The sequence below is a fragment of the Crocuta crocuta genome, unplaced genomic scaffold (assembly GCF_008692635.1).
Source record: "Crocuta crocuta isolate KB4526 unplaced genomic scaffold, BGI_CrCroc_1.0 scaffold270, whole genome shotgun sequence".
In the NCBI taxonomy this organism is placed as follows: domain Eukaryota; kingdom Metazoa; phylum Chordata; class Mammalia; order Carnivora; family Hyaenidae; genus Crocuta; species Crocuta crocuta.
In genome coordinates, this window is record NW_027527569.1 from 204,559 (window position 1) to 213,352 (window position 8,794).

Here is an 8,794-nt window from a genome sequence, read left to right on the forward strand (position 1 = left end):
TCTTCTTAAAACTTGCTTTTTTTTTTAATCTAGAAAAATCTGTCAATTTGTTAAGCTCTTTGAATCTTTTCTCAAGTAGCCAGAACCAGTCACTAAATGTATGTTTCTAAATCACTCTGTTCCTGTCTATGGCATACCACTTGCATTGTACTGTAATTATTAGTTTTAGTATTCTGTATGACTGGTCTTTGAATTCTTTTTTAAAAATTTTTTAATGTTTTATTTATTTCCGAGACAGAGAGAGAGAGACAGTGTGAGCAGGGGAGGGTCAGAGAGAGCGGGAGATACAGAACCTGAAGCAGGCTCCAGGCTCTGAGCTAGCTGTCAGCACAGAGCCTGTCGCAGGACTCGAACCCACGAACCATGAGATCATGACCTGAGCCAAAGTAGGACAGTTAACCAACTGAACCACCCAGGTGCCCTGGTCTTTGAATTCTTTAAAGGAAGGCTGTATCTTCTTCATGTTTATACACCTAGTACTTAGCATTGCGCTTGACATATGGGAAACATTAAGTAAAATGTAGCATGGATCAATGACATCATAAATTGGTGTGAACAAAAGGTCATGTAATAATTTTCTGAAAAACACACTCAAAAGGTCTTTAACTAAAACTACAGGAAGCTGTGAAAGAATTGATTATGAAAGTAAACATGGTTGATGTGGCAGTAGAGATAACAGTTCAAAGATTTGACATTCCTAGTGAGGAAGGCCCTTTACTTTCCCGTTGGTTGTATACACAGGTGAATAAGATGCGATCTGTGTTCTCAAAAGATTATAATCTGTAAGGAAAAGCAGTCATGTGAACAGTTTAGTGGAATAAAGAACTACAAAAGCTATGCTAGATGTGTATACTGGATACTAGCATCATACAGAGAGAAGGTAGTGAGTTCCTTATGGGGTGAGTTAAGGCTTCTTAGAAAAAGTAATTAAATCAAGCAAAAAAGGGAAACATTTTTGAGGAAAAAAACAAATATTCCTACCAGAAATTATAAAATGTAAGATGGGTAATGTATGAGCTGGAGCGTTGGTTTTTATGTTCCTCTTGTAAGCCAGTGGAACATGTGTCATTTTCATGTCCATTTATATATATTTGAAAGCTATATTCTGTTTGAAAATTTCCTTTATTACAAATTAGTGTGCATAATTGATTTTATTAAGCAACCATATTGAATTTGTGCCTGGCTAGAGGAGAAATCGAAATATTTCAATACAATCTCTGATCCTATTACGGTGGGAAGAGAACAAAGCATGTAGTCAGGTGAAGTGATAGAGCCTGGCATCTAGTTGGGCCTGGCATCAGTTTAGAGACAATTTAGGCTTTGTTCTTATTCCCACATTTTTTAGAGATGTGATCAAAGGCATTTAGATCTCTCAGACTGCACAGTTTGAAACTGACAGTCACCTCAAAGAAAAGGTTCTGGAGACTCTTTGGGGATGTTATCAGAATACTATCAGTCAATTATTATTGTAAATTAAATATCCCTGATAAAAATCATTAAAACTTGTACATACATTTAATAATTTTAATTTGTAGTTATTTAGTCCCATCAAGGGAGAATTTATTTACACACTAACAGTGTATTTTAATAATTTTTTGCTGCAATTTCGATACAGGATGAGGCTAAGATACCTATGTGCATTTGATACTGTTTTTTCCAGAGTGTTACATTTGCCCAAGGAAAAGAGTAATCATTACACATAATGAAAATCAGATGGTTTTGAAGTCTACTGTATCTAGGTAGGAAAAGTTCCCAAAACGTATTTGTCTTCTTTGTTAAGAATGTTTTTAGCTGTTGGGGCACCTGGGTGGCTCAGTCAATTAAACATCCGACATGGCTCTCAGGTCATGATCTCACCAAGCCCCACATTGGGCTCTCTGCTGTCAGCATGGAGCCTGCTTTGGATCCTCTGTCTCCTTCTCTCTCTGCCCCATCTCTGTGCATGCTGTCTCTCTTTCTCTATCAAAACTAATAAATATTTAAAAATTTTTTAGCTGTTCCTATGTTTTTATACATTCAAACTAATTTTATAATCAGCTGTGAAATTTCTTTGAAACCATGTAAGATTTTTATTGAAATTGCAATTAATCTAAAAAAATTTTTTTAATATTTAGTTTTGAGATAGAGAGGGACAGAGCATGAGTGGAGGAGGGACAGAGAGAGAGGGAGACACAGAATTCCAAACAGGCTCCAGGCTCTCAGCTGTCAGCACAGAGCCTGATGCAGGGCTCAAACCCACGAACCATGAGATCATGTCCTGACCTGAAGTTGGACACTTAACCAACTGAGCCACCCAGGTGCCCTTAAAGAGCATTAATTTAAAAAGAATTGAAATTTTGTGTCAATTGATGAATATGGTATACATCTCTATCTGTCTCAATATAAGGATTTAAGTTTGTCTACGGAAAGATGTAAAATGTTTGTTAAATTTATTCCTAGGTATCTATCTTTATTATTATTTTACTATAAATGGTATTTTGACCTACTTCACATCTACCTTAATAAAGCCTGTCTAGCACTTTTCCAAAGAAGACATCCAGATGGCCAACAGACACATGAAAAGATGCTCAGTTTCACTCATCATCAGGGAAATACAAATCAAAACCACATTGATTTGTATATCACATTGAGGTGAGATACCACCTCACACTGGTCAGAGTGACTAAAATTAACAACTCAGGAAACAACAGATGTTGACGAGGATGTGGAGAAATAGGAACCCTCTTGCACTGTTAGTGGGAATGCAAACTGGTATGGCTACTCTGGAAAACAGTGTGAAGGTTCCTCAAAAAATTAAAAATAGAATTACCCTACTACCCAGCAATAGCACTACTAAGAATTTACCCAAAGGATACAGGAGTGCTGATTCATAGGGCACATGTACCTCTGATGTTTATAGCAGCACTATCCACAATAGCTAAATTATGGAAAGAGCCCAAATGTCCATCAACTGATGAATGGATAAAGAAGATATGGTTTATATATACAATGGAATACTACTTGGCAATGAGAAAGAATGAAATCCTTCCATTTGCAACAACGTGGATGGAACTGGAGGGTATTATGCTAAGTCAGTAAGAGAAAGACAGATATCAGATATTTTCACTCATATGTATAATTTGAGAAACTTAACAGAAGACCATGGGGGAAGGGAAGGGGAAAAATAGTTTCACACAAAGAGGGGGGCAAACTATAAGAGACTCTTAAGTACCAAGAACAACCTGAGGGTTGATGGGAGGATGGGAAGAAGAGAAAATGGGTGATGGGCGTTGAGGAGGGCACCTGCTGGGAGAAGCGGTGGGTGTTGTATGTAAGTGATGAATCATGGGAATCTACTCCCAAATCCAAGAGTAAACACTGTATGCTAACTAACTTGACAATATATTATATTAAAAAAAAAGCTCATCTAAGAAATTTCCTAGAATGATTATTTTAATTGCAAGAATGACTGTAACTATGTATTTATTAACTAGAGAAAGTATAAATATGCTCTCTCCACACAGTGGAATATGGTACGTAAAGTAAATTTGAGTGAAAAACAGTATATACAATAATATATCTTAGAAAATGCTATTTTAAAAAATTCAGAGGGCTATGTACAATATGTAATGTTTATAAGCTCAAAAATAAGCAAAATGAATATATAATGTTTTAGCAATAGTCACATATATGTTAAAGGTATCTTTAAAAAATAAAATAATAACCTCAAATTAATGATAACAATTACCTTGAGGTTAGTAAAATAGAGAATAGGATTAGGGAGGAATAAAAAACTTCAAAAGAGAGATAATATTCTAGCCTTAATTTGGGTGGTGTTTCATGTATGTTCATTTTATTATTGTACTTTATAAGTTACATACATTGTTTTTTAGGCATCAAATATTAGATGTTGCTTTTTAAGTAAGAGGAATAGCTCAATGACTCTTAAAAATGGTTAAGAATTCACAAATAAATAACAGATCACTAAGAATTACTGCAAATCCTTTTACTACTAACTTGTAATCCTCTTATACAAGGCCTGTGAACACCAAATCCTTAGAAAGAGGCTTTTATAAGCTTTGTACGTAGCCTTAGACATAATAAGAATTATGTTTTCTTAATACATTAAATTGATTCTATGCTTGAAAATATGATACCCTTTGAAATAAATAAAATATGGCAGTATATTATTAGAATATCAGCATTATAAAATTACTTTCTTCAGAACTTTACAAAAGTACCATCTTTTTAATGAGGCCAATACTGACTACCCTATTATTACTGCAAGCTGCTTTCCCCATTCTCTAACTGTGGTCTTTTTTTCTTTCTCTTCATTCATAGTACTTAATTAACATCTTTGACCATACTATGTAGTTTATTTATAATATTTATTGTGTTTAATATCTACTTTCTATCACTAGAAGGCAGTATGGGAGCTAGCTTCCAAGATGGCCCCCTATGTTCCACTTCTAGTGTTTGCGTCTGGCTGTGGTACTCCCCCACTTTGAATCATGTGTGGTCTGTGAAAAATAGAATACTGTAGAATTGGTTTTTTATAATTCTCAAAACTAGGTCATAAAAATATTTCAGTTTCTACCTTGTCCTGTCTTGGATCATTTACTCTAGGTAAAGCCATCTGTCCTATTATAAGGACCTTCAAGTAGCCTTATGGAAAGGGACACATGAGAATGAACTGAGGATTCTTGCTAATAATGAGAAACAGCTTGCCAGCCAAGTGAGTGAATGAGCTACCTTGAAAGTAGATTTTCCAACCCCAGTCATGCTTTCTGGTAACTGTATCTCTGGCCCCCAATTGACTACAACCTCATAAGAGACACTTAGCCAAAATCACCCAGATGAGTTGCCCCTGAATATGTGATTCTCAGAAACTATGAGAGATAATAAATCCTCATTTTTAAACTAGTAAATTATTATTTAAAAACAAATCCATAAATGTAATTATTAAATCCCTTGTTAAAACCTCAGAAAGATATAACTCAGAGAACTATTCAGTTGAACAATGGTGCTTTGTTCTCATAGCCTCAGCTTGGGCATAAGGTAGAAAACGTCTTGCAGATGCCCAGGAGTGTGGCTTTTATCTAATGAAATGAACCCCAATATGATTCCTAAGGGACCAAAGAAATTTTAAGAGCATTATACAGACAGAAACACTGCTAGCTTGTTTGGAAAGGACAGAAACAGTGCAGAATAAAGAGGATTTGGATCCCCATTTTACATACAGGAAGCAAACTGATAATATTACTCAGCCATAAACACAGGTTACATTTCCCAGTGTAGAGCAAAGAACCATGACTTGGCTTTTAATCCTAATGGAAGAACTAGCAACATGTGCCTTGTGGGACAAGCTCCTATAAGCCTCCCATTGTCTCTCTTTTTCAATAAGAGAATTTATAGGAGTTATTCTTTGTCTAAATTAAGCCAACTATTGAGCATTTACCATATGTTATATATAATCATATTTAATCCTTACAATCCTATGTGTCAGCACTATTAACTCCATATTGGGGCGCCTGGGTGGCTTAGTCGGTTAAGCGTCCGACTTTCGCTTAGGTCATGATCTCGTGGTTCGTGGGTTCGAGCCCCGCGTCGGGCTCTGTGCTGACTGCCAGCTCACAGCCTGGAGCCTGTTTCAGTCTGTGACTCCCTCTCTCTCTGACCCTCCCCTGCTCACGCTGTCTCTCTCTCTCTCCTAGAAATAAATAAAAACATTAAAAAAAAACCTCCATATTAAGAAACGGATGAATATGAGGAAAATGGGACATGGAGAAGTTTAAGAGATAGTACTAGTTATTATCAGAATTTTAACTAACATAATTAGACTCCAAAAACTATGTTCAGGGAATATCATCAATTCACTATGCTATCCCAACTTAGATTTCAAGTCTTACATACTGATTTCATATCGATTTAAATGCAGTATAACTAAGAAGGATTTCTGGAGCATGCATACATGCTGACTTATATTCTGAGGATGTCGTTGTCTTTGTCATGTTCTGAATGGGAAACTTCGACTTTTAAATAGAGTGCCTTTGTTAAAACCTCAGAAAGGTTTTACCTACTAATACCTGCTAATATTTTACAAAATATGCATATTAAATACTACATATAATTGATGACAAAAAGTACTCCTCATGGATCAGTTAGCTATGAATTAATTTCTCATTTTGTAAAATGGAATAGGAACAGGATATCTGTAATAAACAAATCCTATAGGGAAAAAAGAAAACCAGGTGGCAAGTAGCAGGCTCTAGTCTGGAAGCAATTCTGGAATCCCATTGAACTGAAATTTTAAGAACTTGTACCCTGAGTAGCAGAGATTCCTTGATTAAGTTTCTTGTGCTCCGGAAGATTTTCTAGATCTATTTTTCTCCCTATTGTTTGACTCTGCCTTCTGGGATGTTTCTTCTTTTCTATTATTCTTGGTTCACCTGAAGTAGGAATTGGAAACTCTGCTCAATAAAAAGCTTTCTCAAGAAAACCACTTTTCCCCACATAACTTTGAAGGCCTACAGTACTTTCTTGTTTGTTTGTTTAAGCCTGGAACAATCTGAGGTGTTCTATAGTCCAAGCTTATAAGCATCCCTTTGAAAATGCAGTAGACTTCTGATTTATTTGCTTCCAGGCAATTCCATGAGTTATGATTTTGGAGTCTTCTTTACTTTTTTGTTTTCTTATTGCATGGATCTCCCCCAAATATTGGAAGCTAACTTGAAGTTCTCTGGAACATATGTCAGCTACACCTGTAATCTCATCTTTTCCCAGTTTCTTTCTTTTTTTAAAAAATTTATTTCTGAGACAGAGAGAGAGACAGCATGAGCAGGGGAGGGTCAGAGAGAGAGGGAGATACAGAATCTGAAACAGGCTTCAGGCTCTGAGCTAGCTGTCAGCACAGAGCTGGACACAGGGCTCAAACCCACAAACTGTGGGATCATAACCTGAGCCGAAGTGGGAGGCTTAACCGACTGAGCCACCCGGGCGCCCCTCCCCCTCAGTTTCTTTTTATTTACTAGAAAAGGTAAATTGGTTTTGGCCTCTCAAAGCCAATTTCAATCCATTCTCTTACTGGCAGAATCTGAAAGCTGTCAGTTTTTCCAGTGATGCAAGGCCCAAATTGCTGTTTGTGAACTGGCTAATTCTTCCTATGCTAATAATTTTTTTTCATAATATATCATGGAACACAGCCAATACCAATTAACAGACCATCCTTTCCCTGAAACTACTGTTGGTTCTCAAATTGGCCCGTTGATATGCAGCGGGCAAGGAGAGACCAAAGTAAGAGGCAGACCACTCCAGATTGGTGGGTAGCAAATTTTAATAAGCAGGAAACTTACACACAAGGCTTGTCTTGGGTGGCTACAAAATGACCAGATCCCCTCACCTGTTTGCCAGAATATTAAAAGTTTATAAGGACCTAATCTGGGCTCAGTCACATACATCATGAAGACGGTTTCAACAACACCTTATTCTTAAGGCTCCCACTATGGCAACAGTGGGCAGAATGTACGTTCCAAGGACAGGGAAGGGGGTGAGGGAACTCAATTGCTCCAGTGTAGCTCACAGGTCAACTGGAGATCATGTCCTCTTGATGACCTCCTCTAACAATTACAAGTTAAAGAGTACATGGTGTTTCTTGTGTTTCGTTAACATTAACAAATATAGAGCCTATGTATAATTGTATCTCCCTTCTCTACCATCGGTTACCTTGCCCTGTGATCACAGGTTAATGTCAAATATTTTAGGCTTTGTTACACCAAAAGTACATTTCATGCTTTATCTGTTGGAGTAAATAATGTTAACTACCAAGGAGACAAACCCCAGAATCTCAGTGGTTCAACATGGGTTTCTTATTCACATTTCTTTTCCAATACGCAAGATGGGAGGAGATGGCACTCTGCTAGTCACGCGGGGACCCAGGTTGCATGAGGAACCATGGTTTAGTGGGCAGCTACAGGAAGAGGAGAGATGGAGGAAGTGCACTGATCTGAAGAGCTCCGCTGACAAATAATCCATCACTTTCATTCATAGTACACTGACTATAACCAGTCCCAAGGCTCCAAACTAAGTGCAAGTGAGTCTGGGAAAAATTGAGAAGCATATAGAATAACAAGAATATAGATGGGATCAACTTTTAAGTCCTTTAAGCTCCACATTTTTATGAATCTCTGCTTAAACAATAATCTACTCTTCAACAGTTTCCTTTAGATAATATCTCAGAATGTTAGCGGAAACATCATCTGTCCAATACAGATTACCTGTTCCATTTTAGAACAGTGAAAAGTCCCTTTCTCCACTATACCCCCACCCCAAACTTCCACACATTTATGTTATATGATTTGAGCACTCTTTTTATTAGAAAATATTTAGATCGCACTTTTGTAATGCTTACATGGATAATAAAGCAAGCTAGAGTAAAAGCAAATTAAACAAAATGGCTAACAAGTTTTCCCCACTTAAAAATGATAAGCTAAGTAACAACTAATATGATAGAATTTTTATGAATTCAGGGACTAAAATTTCTTCATTAAAATTCTGGATTGTGTTTCTATTTTAATCAAAATTGTTTATTTTGAGGAAAGGGTAAAATTGATTACCATTGTAATAACAAAGGCTAATTTAAATCTTCTTTATTTCTATTTTCTAGTGTTATGTTGATATAAAAGAACAGTTTTATTTTCTCACTTAAAATGTAGCATTTTGTAATTCTCTACAGAAAGGAAGTGGCTCTTGTGTTCCCTATCTGGTGTTTTTAACTATGTTTAGTTTGTATTTCTTAGAGTGGTGAATTTTTTATTTT